General features: G+C 42.8%; 1 protein-coding gene across 9 annotated transcripts in view; it reads right to left on the reverse strand.

Moving 5' to 3' along the window:
- Positions 1-25,778, reverse strand: part of NCOA1 (nuclear receptor coactivator 1) — a 179,430-nt gene that overhangs the window by 129,308 nt on the left and 24,344 nt on the right. The window contains exon 1 of one of the 9 annotated variants that reach the window (XM_027785554.2): positions 13,642-13,798. The exons of the other annotated variants lie outside the window; for them this stretch is intronic. The gene's annotated coding sequence lies outside the window, so the exon portion shown is untranslated. Of the gene's footprint in view, positions 1-13,641; positions 13,799-25,778 lie in introns of those variants that run through there. 9 annotated transcript variants of the gene reach the window in all.

Here is a 25,778-nt window from a genome sequence, read left to right on the forward strand (position 1 = left end):
AACGGCAGAAGAATGCAACAAATATTTCTGATCATTAATTAAGAAAGAAACCAGATGGTATAGTCATGCCACAGGAAACATTTTCTATTCCAAACAGCAATGCAGGCAGATGTGAAACAACAGCTAACAGAGCTGGCCGTTTTTAAGTCAGGAGATCTTCAACTGCATCCCGGGGCTTTTAAAAGAGCTGGACAAGAAAAGGTCTGGACCTTTTATCGTAGCTTCCTGCAAGTGTTAAAAACTTGGGAGGTTTGACAGCACTGATGGACGTGCTGTCGTGTCAATATTTTAAATGTCTGAGCAGGATGACCAGGCTAATAACAAGCTATCAGTCCAGCTAACAAGCTATCCATCCCAGGAAAAGAAGGAAAATGCTGGTATAAAATCTAGTTAGGAGTTACAGAAAGTAAATAACTGATGTCTATCGACGCGCAGGTCTTAAATCAATTGTATGTGTTTTTATTAAGACTACAAGATTGGCTGCAAACTGTAATAACTCTGATACAACATACTTAGAGCTTGGTAAATCATTTAACTTTGTGAAGTATGATTTCTCAAGTAACTGGAATTACATTACATAATGTGGATTATATTGAACAGATTAATAATTGGGCAAGCGATGTCATAAAATATAACTAGACCATCATTAATCATGTGCTCATACTGAAATCCCAGAAGGAGCGGTTCTTGCGCCCTACATTACTCATCCTCCTGCAAGCCATGAGCAACAGCCACTGCAACTCAGACTCACACCGACTCTGAAAGCTACAGAGAGCCGAGGACATGAGATAACAGGTCTTTTACCAACATGACTACAAGCAAAGACCTTGCACAGTGTTATCACCAAACACAAACGTGCATCTGGGCACAGAGACCCTTCCCAATCCAGACGGGATGTACCAGAGAAGGGACACACCAGCAGCTTGTGAAGGCAGCAGCAGCCTGCTCAGTGCAAGAACAAGGGGGCAAGAAATGAAAGTAGCAGGTGGCAAGTCTAAAAAAGCAAACAAGAGACAGTGGGTTTTTTCACACACAAGCCAGCAAAGCAGTTTAGCTCCTTGCCACAGGATGTTGTGCACATCAAACATCTGCGTGAGCTCAAGGAAAGACTGGCTGTGTCATAGAGCAGACACCCGTGACGGTTACTAGTAAGATGAATGTCATCTCTGGCTAGGAAAGTCCTGGAGATGTTGAAAGATCAGAGGCTGGAGAGGTGGAAGAGTGTCATACAGGGTCTGCCCAGTTCTGACATCCTTCTGGAGGCACCACTTTTAGAAACAGGGTGCAGATCCATCAGTGCTATTCTTACATTCTCACTTAAGAGCAGAGGAAACTGTACTTCGGAGAAGATCTGAGTGATGGTGGACCACCAACCGCACGTGACTCCACAGTGCAGCCTCCTTTGGCAACAGTGCTGCGATGTCCGTGTGCGTGAAAAACTCCTGAACATGGGAGCTCAACCCACTACTTCCAACACAACCGAACTGAGGGAAATCCTACAGCCTCTCCTGCAGGTGACCACACCAGATACTATTAACAACCTCTCCTTTTCCAGAGATGGTAAAACCTGCAGGCAGCCCCCAAGTTACTCCCTGACTGCAACACACTTGCTCAAGTAGTGGGGTGATGCCATCCCAGGGTCGTCAGATGACTTGAGCCCACACTAGCAGAAGAAGTTGGGTTTGAGAGACAGACAGAAACATGTGCCTCATTTAGAGTACCAAAGATCTTCCAGAGGTTGTTCCCTGGCAGAATTGCTCCATCCTCCAAGCTCTCCCATGTCCCACACACTTCCTTGTCCTTAACCATAGGAAGCCTTTGCTAAGCTTTCCCAGGCCATTGCTACACAGCCTGTCTGCAGACCTCTACTCAGAGTCTATAAATCACAGTAAGGAGCTAAAGGACCTGGATCTTGGCTTTTCTTTCCAAAATACAATACCTTGAGGCACTAATAAAAGACACTTTACAAGCGCTATTATGCACAAGCTTTCAGTTGAAGATATAAAGAGATCTGAAGGACAGATAAAAGAAGTAAGTACCCACAGATTACATATATCAACAGCCCAGGATATTTCCCCCTTTCATCAGAAAGCCTTTTAACTACTAGGAATATGCACTTAGAAATTCCCAACATTAAAAACTCCAAGCCCTCTCAATAAAGCTTGCACTGACTGGTGTCCTTTGCTCTTCCCAAATCCTGTATTCAGCATTTCTTGCTCAAACTATTGACAATTTTCAGTGAATGGTCTGAAGTGATTTGCTTGAGGTGTATCCGTGGTTTTCCTCTCCAACAAAGCATCAAAGTTGGGTTGTTCCCTGCAACCCAGCCAAGCACAAAGAAGAAATATCCCATACAAGTCGATGGATTGGACCCTGGTTTTAAACAGTTGAAGCTGAGGGCAAGGAATGAGTTATCCACGATCTTGTTAAGCACATCCTCTGAAGCTGCTTTGAGCAAGGTCCAGACCTGATGACCTGCTGACACCCTTTCCACCTAAACTATCCTGCAGTAGCTATAGCGGATTCAGCATATCAAAAGTTCTCTTTATCCCATGGAAAATGTGTTCAAACACACACAAGACAGCCTGGTGTGTTGCTGAAGCCATCAGCCTTTCGAGCCGTACGTCTGCTTTGAAATTCTACTCATCAGCTGAGAGTATAAGGAAGCTAAGACCCAGCATGGTGGTTAGGCTCAAGATCAACTGCCAATACATTTTTGAGCAAATCTATCCACTAAACCGTTTCAGACATTCCAGTGACCAGAAGAAACAGCCTCCTGTCATCCTTCATCTGGGCTAGACCTCACCCAAAACCTTTCACCTTTAGCTTACTAGCACATTTTCCAGTCCCTCGAAGTCATGTGCTTTCTACTGCATCTTCACCCACGGACCCACAGGGCATAAACGCTTTGCACGTGAGTTCTCACACAGCCCTGCAAGATGTCCCAAGCCACCACGGCCCCTCGGAAGCAGCCACCATTTAGTGAAACATACATCTTTCATTACCTCCCCTGTTACATTTTACTTGAGGCTATCAATATTTTATCCGTAACGGCTGAATATTAAAATGCATGAACAAGGGTCCGTGGAGGCAGGATGAGAAACAGCAAAGCCCTCTGCACTTGATGAGTGGGCTCCAGACCTGTAACATGGAGACAACCCGGCTCCAGGTTTGTCCAGCTGTGGCTCATGCTGTGACCAGAGCATCCTCTCCTGCCTTTCCACTGCAACAGCTTGTTCCACGTAGCCTCCGTAATCAAAGCTAATAAATTATAATAAAAAGCAAGTGGAAAGAAGTTTGGAGGGATTTCATGTTTATTGTATGTTGACAAAATCCATAATTTACTTGTTTCTCATTGCTTGCTATATATATACTTGCTATATATATACAATATATACTTGCTATATATTCAATGGGCACACTGCAAAGCAATAATAAAAATGAACAACCTCGTTACAGCAGGTTGCAGGGAATGTCCTGCAAGAATCTTCCTTCTCTGCCTGCTTACAAGTAACATGCAGCACCGAATACTTTTTTGCGACCCCTCCAAACTCCAAGACTGTTGGCCCAGTGTAAATGCTGCATTTTTGAAAGGGATATTTAATCTCCCTAGAGTAAGGACGTTCAGGCAGCAGTTTCAGGCAACACTACTTCTCACTACGTTCCACTCCCCCCCATGAAAGTAACTCTTTCAGGTTCCCTTTAAATTTGATTTTGCTTAAGAACCTACATACGTCTTATGGCATCTGGAAAGCTTGTTTTTCCTTCTTATCTACTTTTTCCTGTACTGCTGCCTGACTTACACCCAGTACCAAGTAAGTGTTGCGGGAGACACAGAGAGAAAAGCCGTTTTGCAAGAGAGCTCAATCTGTTTGCCAGTTAACTGTTGCAAATCAGAAGGTCAGAAAAACAATCCTTGTATTTGGAAAGAATAATTTTACACAACTAAGACTTTAAAAAAAAAAAAAAAAAAAAAGTAAACTTTGTTCCAGTAAAGCGACTTGTCTTATCTACCCAGGAGGAAGTTTAATGAACAGCTTTCTGTACTTCCAAGGTTTTGAACGTGTGCCAGGTTTCACAGGGATCTCACTCGTCCTAGATGAAACTGCAGGGCTTTAACTGAAAAGCAGAAAGCATAAAATACATTTTTTACAAAATCTGAAGGAGAAATGGATCGGGATTTTCATTTTGCAATCAGTAACAGACAACACTAATGCTAAAGTCACATCTGCAGATTGCTCCTGCTGGTACAGACCAAGAGCACTGAATCAACCTGCCGGTTCCCGAAGCCCAAGATACTCCTGTAGGACAGGAGGGGCACATCACAGAGCCCAAGCTAGAAGCCCTGCCAAACCTTTCCTAACTTGAGGCTAGGGCAGCTCCAGGTGGAAACACCTGGGCTTACACATTGAGCTTCATAGCCAGTGCTGCTGGGGCCATCCGGGGAGAGCAGAGGCAGAAGTAGCTCCAAGGCTGGGGCAAAGCAGCAGCAACAGCATTTTATGGACCACTGTTCAACTCTCCCTGTCTTGACAGACTGTCCATCAGTCATCCTTGGGGATATCCGAAGGATTGAAGAGGTCAAGCTGAGTTTCATGGCCACATAATTTGGGTTTTGACCCACTGGAAGACAAGTAAGGAGGACAAGCCGAGATGGAGGGCTGTTGGGTGCCTAAATCCCAACTATCTCCACGTGGCACAAAGGAAGAGAAGAGTGAACAGAAAGGAGAAGCTGTATTTATGCACATAACAGCAAGTAGCAAAAAAAAACTTCTTTCAGCAGCAACCCACAACAATCTCATACGTCCATGAATGCTCAACCTGCCCCAGGTCTCCTACACCATAGCTGGTTCTTCTTCGTTCACCTGCCTCATCGCAGCATGAAGCCCAGATTCCCAATCTTGGAATTTCTGCAAATTGTTGTCATTTTGAACCAGCTCAAGATTTCACAAGTGCTGTGAAGCCGTAACAGCACTTTTCTGGCACAGGTCCCCAGCTGGACCACTCCAGGAGCCTTCAGGCAGTGGGAAGCACACAAGTCAGAATTCCTCCCTTGCCCCAACTTGACTATCACCAGCTCTGAGGAACACCAGGCCTGCTGCAGGATCCTGCAATGAAAGTTCTTTAGCAGATGACACTTTCCAAGGGTGCTTCAGCCATCCCTGCTGCAGCACACACAAGCTGTACTCCTGTTTTGCACCCTGAAAGCAGAACTGTGCTTGAAGTGGAGAAACAAAAATCCCAAACCCAACTCTAAGTGTTTTTCTATCTACACACAACCCAGCACCCCAGGTGCCCACTCACTACATTTTGCCAAATTAACCTATAGCTTGCTCCTAGCCAAAGGAATCATTAGATTTAGGTCCAAAACCTCAAGTCACTAATGGCATTAACTGCACACTTTGTATTAGTTTTTAATAACTTCCTGATATAGATTAGATCCAACTTTATTCCTCCCTCACTGGCTGAATGTGAACTCTACAAACACCCTAATTTCTGGAACGGCATCCACATTGTCAGAATATTCAGTTTCTCTCATTAGGGCAAATTTGGTTTCAAGCCAAATGACATATAAATAATCATTTACACAGCTCAGTACTCCTGTGGTGCTCAGGTTCCTTTTCTTCCAAAGCTTCACAGTTAACTTAGAAAGTGTCTACTGTCACTTGCAAACTATTTTATCTGACTGATGCCAAAAAGTGATAACCATTTGCTTGCTTGATGTCAGGTCCTTGGAAAGACTGAAATTGCAGGATGTTTCCAAAGGACTATACTTGAAGTTATCTCTGAGTAATCCAGAAGAGATGATGTTGTGCAGAAGAGTAACTGGTTTGAAGAGCTACGCAAATGCTAATTCCTCAGGCTGGAAAGAAGATGCATCTTTGAAAGTGGAATTTAGGCTGTCACAGGTCGTCCCCTGTTCCAACAAAACCAGCTCCTACCACAATTTACAAATAAATCCTTAATTTGAGATCTCCTGCAAAGAACAATGTTGATCTTAAGAACATGAGACTGACTTTTAATTCTTTCCTACCTTTCTTTCTCTCTACTCAAAGCCAATGACCATGGTTAGATGATGACAAATGGGTTTGTATGGGCACCATCGTGAAACAGGCTGCTGTCCAAGTAAACCTGAAGTGAAGCACAAATACGCTGATGCACCAAACGATGCACAGACACTGTGGTGGCCTCAACCCTTCACGATCACTGGAACAGCTGTGCACTGGATTACAAGTATATGGTACAGTACTTTAAACTGTTTACTTTCTTACTATCCATCATTAAAGTGTGCTTAACAACAAGTACCAGCAGCCTGGGACAGATGTTCTTGCCTTTTTTTCTTCTGCAACAAGAAGTAATTTTAAAAAAATGAATGAAGAGGGATATCATAAATAAAATATATAAAGGAAATTGTATAAAAAATTACAGAGTTAAAAAATTTTCCTTAATATATTAACACAGAGAAGGTGTACTAGAGTCCAACAGCAACAACTTTGCTATTAATTCGTATGTCTGGACTTCCAGCTCTTAATTACCCTTGTCTTACATTTTTAACCAAAGATGTTTTATTATCCTGGCGACAAAACAATGACAGGGGGAGGCATTAGACATTGCAAAATCCTAATTCTCTTTATTTCAGTGAATCTGGAATTTCAATGACATCAGAACTTAAATATTGTTTCATGAGGGCCTGGTTATGCTGAGTCAAGCTTGGGAATAAGTGTAAACTGAAGATGCAAAGCACTCTGCACCAGCATGGGTACACATCTCTAATACAAATTGGTGTCCTCAGCCCTGTGATTTCAGATTTGTATCTCATCATCTTTACTGAATCCAAACTGTGGCAAAGCTCGCTATATCCAGAAGCAATTCAGAAGTTTCTGAGAAGCTGACTCAATAGGTTTCTTTAAAAGTAAAGCCAACGAAATAATTTTAGGATGTTCTCTGATGCTTAAGTGTCATGTCTTAAGGATTAACTATATTGGGACGATGAAGGGTAATAAAGAAATGAAGACAACTTCCTGCAACAACTGCCACTTCAAGATTTGACAACTGCTCTCCTCTTGCTGCCCTCGTTACATAATTGTACGTGAGATTTTCATTCAACGCAGATAGCTCAGCTAAACAAGACTGGATATGAACACAGAAGAACTGTGTTTACTGTAATCCCTGGCTGACAACTAAATAACACAAAGCATATTAATACTAAGAAAACAATTATACTGGAGTTATAACTCCATTTATTATGGAATAGCATAAATCTATATATGCATAATATAAGAATATGTAGCTATAGCTACAGGAAGAAAATTCAGTATTAAAAAGATAATTTTGAGGACTAATGAGTGAAAAAAACCTCTAAACTTTCATCACTGCTCTGCTACTGCACACTAAAATACAATGCTGTTCAAATGGTTTAAATGCATGTTTATCTATTTTCATTATTTCAGTATGGTACTCCAAAAAAAATAACTGACATCAAAAAACAGATTACTTAAAGTGGTAAGAACATTTCTGGAAGGTTTCATCAATGTCAGGACCAAGGATGGGAAATGGCTTATGTCTCTTCTTGTTCCACCTCAGGGGGGAAAGGGAAGTGTGGGGGGAGGGAAATTTCACACCCAAAAGCATCGGACATGCAAGCTGCCACTGCAGCTGGCAATGCACAGGTACCACCACAGCTGAGGACCATTAGAGGCAGCTGGGAATATATAGTCGAAGCTTTTAAGACGACATGCTTATCAGCCTGAATGCTTAACCAATGCTTTAGAAATAAAGGATTACTGGGAGTAGAGGGCCTGTGTTTATACAGAAGAGCTGTAGTGAACTTAAAAGCTTTACAGCTCTTTGTCATGTATTTATGCTTATATTAAAAAAAATCCAAAATGCCATGATCTTATATATATTTATAACTTCAGCTGTTTGAATGCTTTGTCTGACTTGATTCCCAATGGAAGCTGAAAATCGACAGCCCCCCCCCCCCCCCTTCATGTATTATTTTTACTGACAGCACTGCAGAAGGTGAGTAAGGGGATGCTGAGGGTGGACATCCCACCCCTGCCACTCCTGCAAACAACTGTGATGGCCACACGAGCAGTTCAGGACTGAGACAGCAAGGACAACTGCTTTATCTTCTCAGCTCCTAGCACCTGCTGCCAGACCAGATTCAATCACCATCATTTTGCAAGGCAACTCGAACAGATAAGGGTTAACCGCAGCTTTTCCCTTTCTCCACTGCAGCCTCAAATAGCTCCTGAAGTCGCCTACTACCCAGCTACACTCCTCTAAGCCTATTTTCCAGTAATTTTAGAGAAAAGGGATTCCAGCTGCACATGCAGACTTGCAAAGTGTCAGTGCTAATATATGTCCTCCCACCCTTCTGCTCTTGCATCTATCATGTCCTACCAATGCTCCAGAGCCACCTCAAAAATACAGCATCACGCTTGTTTTCTGTGCGGTTGGCCATCCAAAGAGGGCATGGGCAGGGACGGAAAAACACTTTTCAGAAGCAGATGAGTGCAGCCACGCAAGCTGAATATAACATTTAAAAAAACAAGGGGGGGAACTGTTTATAAACTGCTTAAAGTCAATCCATCGAGATGTATTTTCTGCAAAACTTATCTCTTGCAAAACTTCAGATCCCACAGGCAAACCAACCCGTTAACGTTCCTGTTTCTCCCATCCATCATCCAGAGACCAAGCTCCCTGCTGCTCTGATCCTTCCAGGGGAACCAGCTCCAGCAACAGAGGATTTGGCTGAGAATTTCCACCTGTGGCTAGTGGCAATGCAAACAAGCCATTTTCTGTGAAGCTCCTCAAACCAGTCCCAAACCACTGCCTTTCCTTTTCGGAATTAAGAGCAGATGGTAAACAAATCAAAGGACAGTTATCTAAACAGTTGCTGAGATTCAACATCTCTCTTCATTAGCCAGCTGAAATACATTGTTTTCACATTCCTACTCCCAACTCCGATCTGTTTATTGGTTTGCAATAGTGGGGAATTTCCTCCTCCTTTTCCAATAGCAACTTGGTAACCACAGTGCATTTGGCAATTTCTTAAGACAATATTCCTTTGAATCGTTAACCAAAAGGGGCTGGAAATGAGAAACAGCTACACTGGAGGTGGTACAAAGATGCACTCCACTGTAGAAACTTCAGCGACGATCAGATCTCCTGAACTAACTCCTCAGTGTCTCCATTTGAGGGGAGAATTTGAAATACCCTTTTCTGACAAACAAGCTAGCAGCAAAGCGAAGGATTCAGAAGTGTCACCTCCAATATCCATTCAAAACCTGTACAACACGCCACCTCCAAATTGCTTTGCTCTACCGCAGAGCAGCACATCTTGTGGGTAAAGCCATCTGAAAGAAAGCAGGGGCTGTAGACACTTCAGGTGGGCATGTACACAGCGCCCAAAATATGAGGACAGTGAGGCTGAGCTCTGTCCATCCCAGATGGATGCTCCTCTGCCCCATCCCACAGCGCTGGACCCTCCTGGCAGATGCCATACCTACACCGCAGGATCACCAGGCCTTGGCTGCCGGGGTCTTCTTCGCTGCAGACCCACGTCCCAAAGCAGAGGGGATCACCATAGTGAGAACCAAGGCACGTTTGGGCAGAAGACACCAGGGTGGAGAAGGAGCACCCTGAGGTCTCCAGTAGTCCACAGGTCCTGAATTTGGCCCAGTAATTCCTCCATTCAGCCCACAAATTATGATCATCTCCAATTATACTTCATTCAGGTAACTAGAAAGGGAACGTATAGGAAAACGTGGATCTCAGCTAAAGCAGCCACCATAATGAATCCCCAGATTGCTCCAGTGATGTTTACACTCTAACACAAGAGCACTCCAGCTGCAATTTGCTGTATAGAAACACAACCAGAAAGGAGAGAACATTGCAAATCCAGCAAAAATCCACCCATCCCTTCACTATACACAGTACCAAAACCACCTCCTAACCCATTAATTAGCACGACCTCCCCATTTCAACCTCACCCTGAGCTCTACAAGGCAGTTTGTTGCCCGTGTGCTCCCCTTCCTGCCATGTGTGCGCTGGGAAAGGCACCCCATCCTCAGCCAAGCCACCAGGCGGTTATCACTAACAGCAGCAGCAAAACAGTGAGAGGGCGAACGCGTGCATAAAGCAGAAAGGAGGAGGAAAATCTGGAAACCCTCCCCCTGCTTCAGTTTCTACAGGTGTAAAATGGGAATTATCGGTGCAGTTGCCTTTTGTTAGTGCTACAGGCTTTGCCTACTGCACCTTGTAAAGCATCTGCGTCTCCTGCACAAGCATTTTTGAAAGTGTCACAGATCTGGAAAAGGAAATTACATGAATCCAAACAGATGGTTAATCAAAAGGTTAGCTTCTGGTTCTGCCGCCAGAGGAAATAGATCTTTTCTTTAGCAAAAATAAATCATATAAGTAACATAAACACGAGTCATTTAAGTCAACATAATAATTTAGGTCAATCTGGACTTAACACCTTCAGCATCACCCTGCTAATCTCAGCATTCCTGACTTTCAGTAGTTGAGCTTTAAAAATCATTTCAGTCATTATAGGTCTACAGGGTCTTGCGTTGCGTCTGCAGCCACCTCCCAGGGTGATGCAGGCAAGCGGCTGAGCAGCACGGATTCTGGTCACATTCCCAAAATGCAAACGGGTACGAAGAACGGCATCTGTGTTTCATTTCAGTGGGAAGATTCTCATTTATCAGCAGCCAAATTTGCTGGACTATCACATAAACCCAAGTGTGGGCTGAAGGAGCATTTGGGAGTTTGTTTTCTTGGTGGTTTTTCTTCCCCAACACAGAAAATTGGAAGACGTAGCACCGAAGCCTCAACACGTGCCAGTACAGCACTGTTAAGCACTGGACTGCAGCAAGAGACGGTGTTAAAATGAGCTCTTTGGAGATGAGTTTTATATATAAAATTTCCATGGTTACCTTCATGCAAGTTACCATGGATTAGGTGGGACTAAGTACTTACTTTTCCACAGCCATTTATAAGCATTTAAGAGATATTTTTTTCCATTCTTGCCTCAAAGTATTTCATACCATTAGCCACTGTTTTTCTGATCATATACATTATGTATTAAGCCTTAACCAAAACTTAATTTTATACTTGTACAGTTTACAGGAACTGCATTAGAGAGAGGTATGATAAGAAGATATATGTTTGTATAAATGTCAAGCTAATCTTGACAGCTAGAAAAGTCCTACTGTGAATTAAAGGTTACAAGAAAGTATTTTATCATTCTACCAGATGAAACAGCTGTTGCACCAAATTTTTCCAGGTGTTAGAAGAGAAGTTAGGGGCCATACTCACATTGATAACCGTGACTAACACCTACACAACTGTGTTTAAACAATTATATTAATGATTCTTGTTGTGACTAAAGGAGTTCAAGCTAAAGTGGTGGTGTTTCCTGTCCAAACAATAAAATCTGTAAGATTATCTAAAATTACAGCTTTTTCTGCTCAGCATCACTTACAGAAAAACTCTATCTGGACAGAATTTCTTGATTTGTACTTTTAATGAAATATTCGAGGCTGTAGGATGTTACTTCAGGGAGGTCACCTACAATAATCGATGGCAGCAAGTCTAGGAGCTGCAGATCTATGTGAACATCACAGTCTACACCCAGCTCAGCCACCTGGCTGGCTGAGCACCAAACACACAACCTACCTACCCCAGCATTTTCTTCACCTGAAAATTGTGAGAAATAGACTATTATAAGCATCTCTTCAGATTTATTTTAAATGATACACCTAAAAAGATAAGTACTATTTCACACAGGATGCCAACACATGACAGAAGATCCCAGCTGGAAAGCCAACTGGTCCCTCAGAAAAAGACATTCAGTTCAGCAAAATGGGTCCTGTCTTTCATGACCTACACTGCCTGAATATGACAAAATGACAACGAGATTTACATAAAGTATTTTATTTCTGTCCAACAGCCAGCCTTGCTTTGCATCACACACCCAGATGACCCAAATCTTAACAGCCTCCATTCTACTGCCCCTCAAATACCCGCACGCTGTCCTTTCTTTCTTGGGCATTAAAATATCCCCACAAATGTAAGGCAGAGCAGACAAATAATTCATTTAAAAGGTCTCAGTACCATCTGACTGGGACTACGGGTGTGTTATAATGGAATTAAGATACAGAAAATGAGTTACACACCCCTGTTATTTGCAGTCCTACTTATCTTCCTCAAACTGCCCAGGCATCCTTATCCCCAGTTTCAAGAGAATCGTTTCTTAAAAATGAAAGGAAAGCAATTTTCTAAGGCATCCCACCTGGCAGGAGGTTGGATGCCAGGCGTGCTGGCAGCGTGGATTTGGCTCACCAGACCAACATTGCCCCCAGTGCTGGTCAAAGCCAGGCTGCCCTTTGCCTCCTGCAACAAAAATGATGAGGTAGTTTTTCACATCAGATTTCCATCAGCTTCATGTGGCACTGTAACAAGCCCACAGCGCAGGGGCAGCCAGATGTGCCCCACAGCTGTCGCTGGGGAGTGATGCTCAAGCCCTGGGAGGAGATCTGGTTGGGAACGCATGACTTTCTGCTGGATCAGCCAGTCCATTCATCCCCATCCTCCCTTCAGATCTGCTATTTGAGCTCTGCCATTGCCAGGCATGTCGCCAAGAAACAGTAAAGACAATTTAATTTCTGGAGGAGCAGTAGGAAAATTGCAGATCTGGGATATTATGATAAAGACATCAGCTCTGTGACTTGTGCCACAGAATCCAAGGGTATGATATGAAGATACCTGTCACTAAATGGTTTCTTTACACGGTGTTACAACTCGCTCAAGCGAAACTTCAACAGATTGCCAGGACCTGGTAGAGTCGAGGGTTTCAACTCCTGAACCATTCCCTTAAGTTAAAACAGCTTTCCACAAAGTTTTACAAAGTGTCTTTCTTTTTATTTGGACATTGTAAAATGTAATTTCTCTTACCTCAGTAGGCTTTGAGAAGGAGGTACAGATATAATAGTGATTTTTAAAAATACTCCACTGAACAGTAGTATATGCATATTAAAAGGAACCATTTTATTCCCAAAGACAAGACACTGCAAAGCAATAATGTATGTAAAATACACTTCAAAAAGGATGATTTTTTTTCAGATCAATCTTAAACAAAAGTGAGATACAAACCATACAGGAATCTAAAAATATCTGGCCAGAGAAAACACCGAGCAGTGAAACAGCCTGAGATTATTTGTTAAAGGGATTTATTCCCCCTTTTTTTCCTTTCTTTAGAGGTTCCCAAGTGCTGCTTAGGGTGGGCCAGGTAGCAGAACCTAAACCACCAAGAAGATCCAGACCATTGGCACCACAAGGTGCTGAATGAGCGTCCTCATGCTACCTCCAGGTGGGTTTTTGTTCAGCTTCTCAAAGCCAGCCTCAGCATTATTGATGGGTAAGACAATCCAAATATTATCTGTGCAAATCTGCACCTGCACAGGGACACTGTGTTTTAAAAGAAATGGCTTTTAAGCACGTTAATAAGTTGCTGAAATTCTTCATCTCGGGAGCAGCCCATCTACAAACGTTTTGTGTTTTCAATCACGTTAGAGCAAATTAACTCCCCAGTGTTTGAAGTCTGAAGTGAACTCGCTCCGTGGTAATTACCTCCTGTTCTTGTACAAGTAGCTGCTTGTGCCAGCCCAGCTCGCTCTTGCTTCCAGAGGCGATGTTCCAGAGTGCTGCCGTAGTGCCGTGGCTGTTTACATTTCTGAAGACAAGTCTAAAGAACTGTGTTTCCTCCCCTGCTTTAGAAAACTCTCTCCAGAAGAGCTTGTTTAGCAGAACACCATGGAAGCTTTTGGGGGAAAAAAAAAAAAACCAAAAAAACCAAAACCAAAACAAAACAAAAAAAAACTTTGAAAAACACCATTTCAAAACCGCTTTTTAGAGCAAACTCTATAAAATTATCTTGCATACGTGCTTTTCCTACTCAGTTAAGCCAGACCGAAAGCGAAGAATTCCCCAGTGATTCAGCACATCGTTTGAAAACGTGATGCTTTTATTAAGCCCGAACAAAGACAGGTCTCTCAGGGAGGCACTTGACTTCCGAGCACCTGGAGACATTCAGCACTTTGCCGAGCACTCGGGGTGGGTCCACGCACAATATCCACACGGGCAGCAAAGCTTTGCTGCTGAAGGTACAAGCCCACAGGTAGCGAGCTTGTATTAGCAGCACCTCCAGCAAAAGGATTTTTTGGCTTAATTTGGTTCTCCTAGAAGGTTTCAGGCCACTATCAGCAAGTTAGTCCAGGATTCAGACATATAAAAAGATGCAAAGCACTGGAAAAAATACATTGCACGTTGCTCCCTTTTCCATCCCTCAGTTATCCACCTCTCTCCCCTCAATACACACCCTCATCTTCTGAAATTTTCACTAGGTCTACCTGTTAAAAAGTCTCACTCCCTTAAACAAACAAGTCTCCGAGGCCACCACCTGATGGGTGTTTTTATATTTTAGGGTGGTCTTTGCACTTTGCAAAGTAACCAACATCACCGTATGGCTTAGCAGCAGCAGTTGGCCTTTCTGTTCCCTTCAGCTTGCATCAGAAGATCCCAAAATGCACAGAAATTAGCCAAAAAGTCCTCCACAAACTTGGTGATGAAGTCCTGGCACCTAGGAGAGATCTTCATGGTCCTAATCAGGTCTTGTTCTCCAAGCACTCGTCACTCCCCTCTTAAGTTTTATTTCACAGACCTTACGGATGCACAATATAAAGGGTAAAAAAAATGGAGAATGAACCAGAGATCAAAGACTGCCCTGGCAGACAGAAATTAAGACTTAATATGCCTTGAGAGTGCTCTTGTATTAAAAAGTATTTTTTTATACAAATATAAAAAAGCATATTTTTTAATACAAAAAGAAGCTGATCAAATGTTGATAAGCATTAATATGCTTACAAATGTCTGCTCACAGGAAGAAAAAAGTATTCTCTAAGAGGATTTGGCTATATATAAAATGTACTCATTTCCTAAAATGAGCAAATTAAAGGAAAATATTTTTTATTTGTTTCCATATAGGAATGTGATCTCCAAGCTGACTGTGCCATCTCTGGAAAGCTATCCAAGTGGAAAGGCAAAGCTGGGGAAGTAAGCAAAATTCATCCCAGAGAAACCCCACTGTAACGGACCAGACATATTTTCTCCCATAAGAGTGGAGCTACATGGAGATCATCAGTAGGAATCCAAATTGAAAAGCAACTGGAGGGTGGGCCAGGCAAACTACATCAAAATCCAGAAGCTAAGTTCTGTCAAATAAATACTATTTACTAAAAATTAGGATTGAGATCTTGTCCATCTGGCAAATGTCCGAGACATTTAAAGCTCTCTTGGCCCTGCAAGAGCAGGACTTTATCCTCTAAGGAAAAGAGATGGGAAACGGCTCACAAATCTCTTCTGTGCTGATTTTAGTCCCTATGGATGTGATTTGAGAAACAGCAGTTTCTTCTCTTTATTCCCACCACAGGAAAGAAGAGATTGGGAGATGATGTTATCTTTTCCAGTTTGCCGAATTAGAAGGCTAAACTTTTAACATTTAAAAAACATAATCTGGCTTCGCCTTTATGTGCTTGGGATTTGGAAAGGGATATACACAAATTCGATTTCCCAAAAACTATGCAGCTGCATCAGGCAAACCGGGATAAGAGAAGTACATATGGGATAAGGGATGTATGGGATAAAGGACACATGACCTGGTAGTAATGCAAAACCTGCAAATGGTGGACCCAATACAAATGCCTGTAACTTGTCAACTCTCCTGACGGAGGTGACTGTGGCCAAGAACTTTAGTCGACGGATGAAATAAAGAACATTTGCCCCAGGCTCAAATGGATATTCCATTAATTATGTGAGAATTAAGCTAAGATTAAGCAAAGATAGAAACCTCTCTTACGGGAGCAGAGGTCAAGAACTAAGAATTTGTTTAATTTCATGGATAAAAACAAACTGACATCAATAAGAAACAACGTCTTAACAAATGCTCTCTTAAACACAGGCCTGAGATTTTGTAATGCTAATATTTGTGTATAGACTGGAACCACTGAAGCAACCCCACTAATGCTTCCCAGTTTACGAACCTGCTCCACAGAGAGGGGTAATTTGGGACTCAATTTGGGTAATAACATTTATAGTTTACTGGAAAGTGCTGACCCCCCACCAGAGTAAAGTATGTTTCCAGCAGCACTTGGGGATTCTGCAGGCAGGGTGAGATGAAGAGTTAAGACCTGACCTGACCATTTTGCTGGACCAGCAGATCTGAAGCTAAGCCCACGGACATGTTTCTGTGTCACCACTGGAGAGTGAGGAACATGTGGGAGCACCCACCGCCTGCCCAGGATCATGCAGCGATGATCGTCTCAACCTTGCCCTGCTTGACAAGCAAAGAACCTACCCAAGATGAAAGCTGTGCCTCACCATGCCCTTTGTAGCCATAGGACAAGCAGGAATGCTTTTGAACTGGAAGAGGGGAGATGGAGATGAGAGATGAGGAAGAAATTCCTCCCTGTGAGGGCAGCGAGGCGCTGGCCCAGGCTGCCCAGAGCAGCTGTGGGTGCCCCATCCCTGGCAGGGCTCAAGGCCAGGCTGGACGGGGCTGGGGGCAGCCTGGGCTGGGGGGAGGGGTCCCTGCCCATGGCAGGGGATGGGACTGGGTGGTCTTTAAGGTCCCTTCCCACCCAAACCATTCTGTGGTCCTATGATTCTGTGATTCTTCAGTTCCTCTTGGTGTACTGCATTCTCCTTAGCTGTGGGGTGCTCAGGGCTCAGATAACTTTAATTCAGCCAATTAATTTTCCATTTAGTGTGCAATTTTCAGTGACCATTCATTCACCTTCTTGCCCTTAATTGTTTGGCTTAATTCATTTAGCAAGGTTGGCTCTTCTCTATGCTAAATGCAAGACCACAGCGTTCTGAGCAAGCCTCGGGCCAAGACCTCCACAGCCCTGGTTAGCTCACAGCCCAGGCAGCAAACACCAGGAGCTGACTTCTAAGCACAAGAAGTGCTGCTGGAGGCTGTTGCCCTGCTCAACATTTTTATTTTTTCCCAAAAGGTGCTACTATCCCACAAAGCTGGTGAAACAGGCATCTCCCTCCCCGTTCACATAAAGCATCTGCATGTGTCATCTTAATTCTGTGCAAGAGATGAAGCAAAACATGCTAAAAACTTAGAATTGATATATTATTAATATATAAATATATAAATTATATAAAAATATACCCCAAATATATTAAGGATGTTCCTTCAAGGAGATTTGGCTGACCTCTCAGCTATTCTCATGCTGTGGTTCCAGCTGCAGGACGGCCACAAAAGTAAGTGGATGACTAAATGTCATGACCTTGCAAACAGTGGCCTCCAGCTTTCTAATCTTAAGTCTTCCGAACCTGCGAGAACATCTAAACTGACCCCTAGAAAAGGGAATCCCAAGCTGTTTGCAACACATTATTTGTTCTAGAACTTGTGATTTTTTTTCTCTGTTCAAACAAGCGCAGGTATGAATCCCTGTTGTCCTAGCTTCTGAGCACAAGAAACAGGTTATGAATCTTCTAAACATAAAATAAGGGTTCCAATGGAGGAACTCGGCCTGACCTTGACCCTTCCCTACCTGACAAGTGCTTCCATTTCCCTGATTAGTCCCTAAACAGATCTATTGAAGAGCTGAGGAACAACTCCATCTGAAAGCTGGGTAAGGGAAAAGAAGGACTAGATGCAAACGTATAGATTACTATAAGGAAATGACATTTTTGAAAAATGTTACGCTTCTAATAGTTCTGGCACAAAGCAAGGAATTACATCATTTATTCAGAACCTGGGAATTCTGGACTCCTAAATGCCTGGGATCTCCACTCCTAACAGGTCCTCTCCTTAAAAATCCACAGGAGATGCTGAAAATTCTCTGTCCCTTCATGATTTCTTACTGAAAGTGCCGCCTTCTCCTTTGAAAAAGCGGGTAAAGAAAATCAACAAAGCTTACTTGTTACCATTTCTTGGAAGGAAAGGGCTCACAGCCTATTCAGCCTCTCTTCCTCCTCCTCCTCCTCCTCCTCCAAATAAAACAGCAAGCCCCATACCTTAAGCAAGCGCCCGTTTCCATGACAAGCTTGGCACTCGTGCTGGAGCCTTTAAAGTCAGAAGGACAAGAAGCCAAGCAGCACACTGCTCCGAAAGCTAGCCGAGCTAGAACCAGTTCTCTAGGACAAATACGCTATGTAAACACTAATAACATAATCTACTTAAAAGCACTATTACCAATGATACAGAACCACTGTGAATTTTCTAACACAAAGATAAATGCTAGGACAAATATTTGTTTAGTGCTAAGCAGAAAGACCTGAGCAGAAACGATTCTGGCCTAGAGCAGCTCCCAATGAACCAGAGCTGCCCGAGCACCACGGATGCTGCAGCAGGGCTTTACAGCCACTGCAAGAAGAGGGGGTGTTTTTTTTAATTTTATAAAGCAGTATTAATATTTTATGATGGCATTCTTCTGCATTCCAAACATATAAATAACTCCAGATTGCTGAATGCTTCAACAGCCAAGAATATATCCTCTTTACCCTTTTCTGCCTTTTTCTCTTGCAGGGGGGGGGAGGGGGGAAGTATACTAAGTATAATGAAAATGCAACCTGACATCATGAGCAATTCTAGGCTTGTTCAAAGACTTTGTATCTCTGAAAGAATATGAAATCAACCTAGCCGGTCTGTTTAAGAGGGATGTGTAATAATGCAGATATAATGAAACTGTAAAAACTGAAAAGGCAAGACAACAGGGTATGCAGCAGGAACACTGTACAAAGATTATTCTTGAAATTCTCCTTTGATTTAATTCTGTGTAGTTGTATTCTATGGCCAACTACTTGCAGTGAAGCAAGAGAAGCATTCTGAGGTTGCTATTGCCAATTACAGCAAGGGAGAAACCGAGACTGCTGCTACCAGAAGCCCCTGTGCCGAGATCCTCACTGTCACAAGCAGCAAGGGAGTTCAGGGGTGAAGTCAGAAATTATATGGTTCCCAACTACAAGAATACGCCCTGAAATCTTCCACACACATCCTAAATTTTTGAGGTCATCCTTTCCTCAGGACTTCCTCCAGTCATTCTTATATATTAAACTCTCAACATCATACACTCAAACAATTGCCTTTTAAATGGGCAGGGAGATACAGTCCAGAACTCTCAACCTTAATTCAGTATTTCCATCCTTCCTGCTCAAAATGCTTCAACCCCTCCAAAGAGATGCTGAAAAATATCAACAACACTTTTCACTTAAAACAAAGAAAACGCACACAGAGGAAGTAATGTAACTCCAAGGGCTAACAAACCCATGTCTGCTCTCCCAGTCGCACCGTTACAATCTGCTGTCCTGCCCATAGTTTCTATTTTTGCAGGACAGCACCCTCACATTCACAACCAGCCATCGAATATTTTGATCCTGATGCATCACGTACATTCACCTGTCACAGCCTCATCCCCACTGCTGCTCGTTTTATGCCACTGAAAACTCAACAAGTCCTTTTATAGGGAGGTCCTGCCTCAAAACTAGACATCAGGGTGATACTCCCAGATCAGGGACAGTGCTAAAATCCAAAATATTGACCTTGCCTCAAATGAATGGAAGGTTCAGGTTAAGTCTCTGTGGACCAGCCTCACCGCTGGTGCCGCACGCCACAGGAGAGCCTCTCGGACAGTGGATCACAACATGTACTGGTCCCTCCAAAAAACAAGCCGTTGAACAAAGAAAAGAAAAATGAAACCCACAGCAAAGCAATTCCACAAAATCAAAGGACATAACCACCAAGCCTATTCAAAAACAAAAACACTATGCCCATCTACTTCTCATATACCATCTTATTATTACAGCTAAAGCATGCAAATAAAAAAAATCTTGGTCCAATTTAACTACAGTAGAAGTTACACTTGCCACTTTATCAGCATATGGAAAAGGAATGACACTAGGAGTAGGAAAAAGCTTGTACAACAGCAGACCAGTTCTGCAGAGCAATATTGTATGTTTTTCTAATACATAATAGATCAAACAGCTTAATAAAAAATAAGCTCATTTCTGACAGAACAAATATTCAAGGGCATGAAATACTGTTTCAAATTATTTCACTTAAAGAGGAGAAGAAAAAAAAAAAATCTTGGCTGAGCAAGCCGCATGCAAAACTGCAGTGCTGTGCCAGCAGCTGTGGGGCTTCGGCACAAACCACAGGAGCAGAAGGCTATCACAGCTACGAAGTCACACAATCAGCTCTCATTCTTCCCTTTAGAAGCCACACTTTCCCATTGTACGCCACAACGCCACGATATCCTGAAGCCCAAACACATCTGCAGCTCCCAGCACGCTAGTACGCATTTTCCCTCCTCGTCTGATTGATGGGAACCACTTCGGCCGAGAGATGATTTCTGGCCTCATTGTATGTGTAGTAACAGATCCTTTCCTCTCCATGGCAGGAGCATTTTATGTGGTTAATACCAACGAATGTTCGTTGTGCCAAGTCCTCAGTGCAACAATAGGAAAGAAGATCCCCACGTTTCCTTGAGAAAAATCCTTAAGAGTCCCTTTCCAGTATATAGGGAAAAAGAAATTTAATATGCAACCTTATGTTTGAAACTACTTAGGTCAAATCTGCTCAGTTTGCAAGTAATTTTTATTTTTTCTTAACTGCCTGCCTTGTAAAGTCACCTGGCAGCTAAATGTCAATATAACTTGTGCTTTGGCACAAAGCCTCTGCAATTAGGATATTTCATTATGGTACTGGGTACATTAAACACATTTATGTCTTATTCTTTTTTGTTGTTTTACTTACTTTAACTGGTAGTTTTGTTTCTTCTTACAGAATGCCTGTAAGGTTTGTGTTACTAGTAAATAAAATATTTAAAATTATGTTCTCCTAAAAAGAGATCTCATGTGTTAACGTAAACCAGAAGTGAGCTTATTACTTATACACCCCTTAAAAGAACAAGGATATTTATAGGGAAAGACACCAGCAGAACTGCGCTAGGGTACAGGACACTGCAATACATATTTCTTCTTGAAAATCATTGAACAAATCCATTTTAAAAATACCAAGTGTAGCCCCAAGGCCACAGGGAGAAGAAAGTGGTTTAGCAGGTAAAACGAGACAGCCCATGCTTTAAAAACCCAAGTGAACACATGACGATGGTTCTTACATAGAAATCCTGCACAGCAAGCAACTGTATCTGGTCAGCAAGTGCTTTTTAGCCCGCTATCATCCAGCAAAACAAACTGGCTCTTTCTTCAAAATGCCAGGACCTCCAGCAATTACCCCCTGACATCCTAATTGACTCAGCAACTGGAGATTTTAATTTCTGAAGCCTCATCTCTGCAGTTAGCCTTGATTTAATTTCCCATAATCTTCAGCAATAAATTACTTCTACCCAAGCTTTGCCTCTATGAGATTACTCATACAGGTAAAACACAAGAAACAGTTGAAAAATAACTTACAGGAAAGTCAGCAGACACATTTGAAAGGTTGTCATTTACAACAAATTATGCTGCAAAAAAAAGCCTTGTACTATGAGTCAGAAGCTAAAGGTAAAAACTGACCATGAGATCTGGAGTCAGTATTAGCAAAATGCGAGTTTTCTAGTTGTCCCTTTCCCTGTACAATTTGCTCACCAAGTGCCGCACATTATTAGTCTCTATAAGGATACGCCATAAAGTTTTCAGCATTTTTCAGTTTCTCTGATTTTCATTTGAGGTTTCAAAATAATTAAAAAAAGAAAAAAACATTGAGAAAGCAGTCTTAAAAATCAAATACTGTGGCAAAACGCAAACGGGCACAGTGCAATGTAAAAAAAAAACCCAAACCCTTGAAGACTTCGGCACTAGCTTTTCTGGAAGCCAAAAAGACCATTAGACCTGTATTTATTTGGAAACGAAGCCCTTGCTCTAATACGACCCATGCTCCGGCAAAACACCCCGTGTTTTGTACATGGAGACAAACCCAGCACGCAGATAACCATCCCAATTAATAAAGCAAAAGCCCTTTTCCCCAGATTTAGCGAGCCTAATAGGTTAAAGTACATGTCACACCCTTTCTCTACACCCACTACATAACTCTCGGCTTTGTTATGTAGACAAGCAGGCAACCAGCTTAGTAAGCATCTTAGCGTATTTACAAAAGGCCTCTACATTAGCACTCAGATATTATGTAAACTAAGCCTTTGCAAGAGAAAGATCCATTGCAGAACAGAGAAAAACAGACATTTCCCAAAGGGATCACTGTTTTGAAACAATACTTTCAAGGCTCTACCACACGCTGCTCACCCATACAGACAATTAAAAACACAAGCTCACCAAACAATTAAGGGTTTGTCACTGGCATGAGGAAAAGTAGAATAAATTCTAAAAGTAAATGTCAGCTTCATAAGGGCATATATGGTGATTTGGAGAGGATAAACGTGCACAGCTCCAACATTCCCAGCACCATCTATTTTTGGTATAAGCTGGTAGAGAAACAGGGCTAAAGGAATAAAGGAGCGAGATTCAGCGTGTTCAAAAGCAGAAGAGTTCACAGTGATGCTAAGGTTCCTTGCAGCATCTCCGGCACAACCCAACCCTCTCCCACCACCCCCAAAATCCCCAGGCGTGCCAGACTCGGTGTCTCCTGGTCTCCATCAGAAGAAACCAAAGGGGCTGAGACAAGGCGAGCAGTGCAGGAGGCCAGGCACGCAGCTAGCCAAACAGAAAGTGTGCCTCTTCCAATCCTCACCTCAACCCTCTTCATCTCCTTCGGTCATGGGATGAGCCTGTAAATTCATAGGGTGAGGAGCACGTACCTGTCAAGCGTTGATTTTGGGTGGTTATACCCTATGTTATGTTCTTCCTAATGGATTCCTAGCCCAGTCCAGGCAAGGAATAGAGAACCAAGAGAGCCCCAGAGAGCTGCGGTGAGACCATACACTTCATAAACTAGGTCATTTATACTTTTTTTTTTTTTTCAAATGAGGCGTGGACCATAGCACCATCCCTGTGGCAGGCGATGCCGAGGCTCCACGTGTCTCCAGAAGCATTCCTCCCTCCTCACGCTCCCCTGGGTTATAATTACTGGAAAGAGCCACAAACACATGTTCAGCCTTCCTCCTCTGATGGATCCAGGCGACCAGGCTACAAACCAATTCACAAGGCTGGTATCCCTCAAGACACAGCTCCAGAAGTCACGGGCATTCCTAATCGATTCCTGCTTTGGAGCAGAGCAGCCAGACCCCTATTAATAGAAGCTGCAAAAGCCCAAGAAACAGTCTTTTTCCCGGTTTGGAAGGAGGGGATTTTCTGGCTCCATTATTTCCATCATTCTGACTCAACACAGGCATTTGCGTGCGTGTATAGACATCAGGCGGAGATGGAGCTGCTATCAATGGAGAGTCAGTCTCCTGGAAAAGACAAAAGGTTCATTTCTACTCATCAAGGGTCTTGTAAAACGCCAGTCAGCACTCAGGTTCATCCCTCAAGCACAAGAGTAGGTTTTGCAGAGTAAAATTTTCACAAGCTCAGAAAACCATGGCTGTTCAAGCCCCATGCAAATGCCAACTCCCTAGCAACACAAGCTTCCTATTCTGGAACAAAAGCTCTCCAGGAAGGAAAATGCTCATCCTCCAACGAGGTCAGAGAAAGCCTGACATCATGGAAAGATGCTACCACTCAGGCTAGAGGAATGTGCTGAAGCAGTGTCAAAAAGATGTACAGAAAAGCTTGTTTTCTTTTAAGCCAGCACAGCGCAAGGCAGGGAGCTGGGTGGAAGCTGCAGCACCCCAGGGGTGCAGCTCTGCTGTGTCCATGCTCAGACACTACACATCATCAACCCGTACCTGCTCTTCCAGAGCTCTGCTACTCCACCCCAGCCAGCTGGGCTCAGCAATCCTGAACCTTTTAAACACCAAGAGGGATCCGTCCTGCAAACCAAGCAAGCTTGTGGAAGCAGGGGAGCAGAAATTCTGCAAGATTTAGAGAGCAGAAATGCTGGATGCTGAGCTGTTACTCATCATAGTTCACCACGATATTTTCATTTAATTTTTTTTTTCTCCCCTTTTCTTATCCTCACTCTTATGCTGGAACAGCATCATTTTACTCCCCACACAGCCTTGGGGCTCGCACTAACCTGGGGGCTGGGAGCTCCAGCACTGGTATTCCCTGACACTAGTTACACAACCTTTGCCACCACGCCGTTTTGTCTCCTTTCTACACACTCCTGGGTTCAGCCTCATTTAAAGTCTTTTATCAAGGGAGGTGTTGTGGCAACTTTCTTCTGCTTACAACTTCACATTTCAGGCTCTTAAAACATCTCTTAATTCCTCCTTTTGTAGTGAATGCAGCACTGGTAATGGTTTCCCCACTCGCTGCTTATTATCAGTCATCCAGATCCCTTAGAAAAGGGTTTTTTTTAAACCAGTTGAGCATATCACACCAATGTAAGAACAACTTAGGTTACAATCTGAAGCCTTCTGAAGAGTAAAGCCAATTATTTCCAGACTTTTACCATGGTTTTCTTATTTTCTCACAGAGGTTAAACAAGTTTGGTAAGGTTACATGACCTTCTGCAAACCTGCCCTGCCTCTTTTTAACCCTCTTTTCCTCAATTTAGGTGTTCTTTTTTTTCAAAAAATGGCATAAGACTGGTATTTATTTCACAAAATGATCTTGCTACCTATTTACAGGGTACCTTTCTGTTGGAATATTCATTTCTTGTATGCAGTATTCTTAGTCAAACTTTATTTCAGTTTATTTTGAAAGGGATAGGCAACAGTTTGGGATTAACCCTCCCCTTCTTCCAATATACCAGAAGTAGTGCTATATTAGAAGTCTTCAATATTTGATTAGCAACCAGCATGGCCTTAAAAAAACCTTTGGCAGCCTTTAGATTGCTGTGGGGGTGCACGGCCAATATTGTTAAGGAACTTTTAAGCAAAAAAAAAAAAAAAATGTCCAAGTAGCAGTCCTAAATACTGTACTCTCTGCACAGATCTGACAGTTGTTTAGGATTTGAGTAGGAAAGCTTGAAAATTTAACTGCTTTTGTAAAGCCACTTGATCATATCGATAGTGAGGTGCTCCTATCATTGAAGCATGCCCTATTTACATGTCTAGTGCCCAGCAGCACACAGGACAACCAAGACAACAAATCCAGGATCAGCTCTGGCACCCACTGATGTGAGCAGCCTTAGTGCTTCTTGGGACTTGCAAGACGGCTGGGCTACATAACCCCCAGCTTGCTGGTCATATCAGCAAACCACCAAACAGTCATTTCACTTTCTAGAGATTTTTTCCTACTCCAGAATCCTTCAGGTCTGAACACAGCAGACAGTTTTTAGCCTTTAGCTGAAAGCCAGATCAGTTTTTAGGGAGTGCTGAATCAGTCAAAGGAAATGTTACAGAGAGATTTCAATGTAGTAGTAATTAAAAGAATTCATAACATCTGAATTTATTCCCTTTACTGGCTTCCTAGCCGTCATTTTTTTCAAAATCTTGGCTAGCCGCTAATTTTTCAGTGCATCTCATCTCTATTCTGGAAGCAAGAAGGCAACCGAGCTGTCTTTTGTCTGGTCAGCACAAACAAGCTGAAAAGATCTGGGTTACGCAGCGGGCTAGAGCTGCAGAAGTTCAGCCACATTGCAGGAAGTCGACTGTGCAAAATTAAATCCCAATTTCCTTTTTGGGACACATATATTGGCTGGAGATAGGATGGTTCTAAATTTTTTTTGCAGCAAAAAAAGAAGAGGGTTTTTTGCA

The sequence above is a fragment of the Falco peregrinus genome, chromosome 7 (genome assembly GCF_023634155.1).
Source record: "Falco peregrinus isolate bFalPer1 chromosome 7, bFalPer1.pri, whole genome shotgun sequence".
NCBI classification, from domain to species: domain Eukaryota; kingdom Metazoa; phylum Chordata; class Aves; order Falconiformes; family Falconidae; genus Falco; species Falco peregrinus.